Below are 2,140 nucleotides of genomic sequence, written 5' to 3'. Positions count from 1 at the left end.
TACTTAACCAGCAAGCAGGAGCTTCCTGGTTACCAGTATGTTGAGGTTTGTTCCAAAACACTTTGGCTCCACTTCTCGATTTTGACAAAATGAATCTCTGCTACTCAACATCATTGCCCAGTTTCCCGATTTGCCTTTTCCCTGCAACACTGTGATCTCTCCAGCTTCAGTCAACTTATCTGTGAGTTCCTGGTCCTCCAGCTATGCTGGCCGAGTATCCTGTTCCAGCCCATCTTGATGTGTGTCACTGTCTACTTACATGTCTCCTAGTGATGTGCAAATGAAGCAACGAACCAGTATTGACCTACTTCATCAGTTGTATTGAACATGGGTTCATTCATTCAAAGCTTCATTTGACATTTAGTGGTGAAATAGGAGGCAGCAAAACAATGTCTTAATTATGTGATGATGGGTGTAACTAGGCTTTGTGTGAATCATGTAAAGACATTTTTGTAAAGATTGATTGATCGGTTGATTGGTTCTATAAACGTGTAGTGTAGTATTTGCGAGAAGGTGTGCTTGGGGAAACGGAGGATGTGCTAGGATGGTAGGGTGTGCTTGTGTAACTAGGGCAGGGTGTGATTATGTACATGGGATGGAGATTCAAAGATTTTTATCAAGAAAATAATTTCTGTTTTTGGACTGAGCCGGTTTCTTTTCTTGCTGACACCTTCTCCACAAGATAAGAAATCAGTAAGGGGGCAAATACTTTTTCACACCACTGTAGGTATTGCTTTGTAAGAGAAAACAAATGTGGGCAGTTTCTGCTTCGGACGTCATCAGTTACGTGTCTTTCTGCACCAAAGCAAGCTTCGAAGCAGTGGTTCAAGGAAAATGCTACTTCGAGTTTGAAGCTTTGTCAAAAGAATTTTCAATGAACCAACAAAGTCACTGGAATCTTTCAATAAGAGATTGGTTTACTTGCAAGGAGACAAGTTAGCATAGGCATACAGAGTTGTCTGAATGAGCTTAGTCTAAACATCACAATATATAGGAAAAAGGGAACTCCCTAAAGACGCAACCCAGGCGTTAATCAAGTTGTAAAGTAGATTTTAAACAGCAAAATAGAATTTGAGAGGCTTTTCCCCGATAACCCCTCAGACACTAAATAAGCTGGGTGTATGTTCATGTTCACAGTTTATGGCTGGCTCCTCTAAGTCTGGGACACCCTGTAGTTGAATATATCACAGCACACAGAGTACTAAAACAAAGATAAAGAACATGTCCTTCAGTTCACACAAGCAGTTTCTCACAGGTCTGTTCTGAAAGTTTAAAATCCATTGAATAACATATAGTGATTAATATATATTGATTAAAACACAGTTTAAAACATATTTAATAATGTAATTTTCATGACAAGCTTGTATTGGAGCATTGGTGCCAGACGGCCATCATTACTATTTCCTTCACCTTACCTGTAAGTTCCTGAGCCACCAGCTACGCTGGCTGTGCCCTCTATCCCAGCCAATCCCACTGTGTGTTACAGTTCGGCTCGCCTATCCACATGCAGCCTTCGACTTACCTGGTCTCAGGCGGCAATGACTTCACTTCATCGGCACTAGTCACCTGTGCATCTCCTCTCCACTGCTTGGCTCTGGTCCTGCCTCATCTCCCTGGTGTTACCTCAGCTCCTCTCTGCCTGCCTAAACTCAGCTTCACTACTGTACATCCGCCACGTCTCAACTCACTCTGCCTGTCTGACATCAGCCACTATTTCTCACGCCTCAGCTTCTCTGCCTGCCACCTTCAGGGAGCCCTGCCTGCCACTGCCTACCCCTTAGGGCACCTGCTTACGAGTCACAAGTCCTTACCAGTAAACCAGTGTAAAAACTCGTATTTAGCCTAATAAAGCCTTGTTGCTCAATACTGAGACCTGCCTTCTGAGTCTTGACTGTTATATTTAATTTTAGACCCAGTGGTCCTTAACACCACTAAGAAAACATTCTTGATTTTACTAATCTTACGGAATGCCTAAGCGGTGGAAAAGAGTGACATAGGTATGGCTGCTGTTATTTTTTGTAATGACATCTGATGAGGGCAAGTTATTCATATCAGTGGCAAAGGCATGTGGGATCTGTCATGTATCACTGAGCAGACGATGCAGCAGCTGACAGACAAGGGTCCAATGTGGGTTACTGGA

This window comes from Monopterus albus, unplaced genomic scaffold (genome assembly GCF_001952655.1).
Source record: "Monopterus albus unplaced genomic scaffold, M_albus_1.0 scaffold111.1, whole genome shotgun sequence".
NCBI lineage: Eukaryota > Metazoa > Chordata > Actinopteri > Synbranchiformes > Synbranchidae > Monopterus > Monopterus albus.
The sequence above is the reverse complement of the archived record's forward strand: the minus strand, read 5'-3'. Positions refer to the sequence as shown.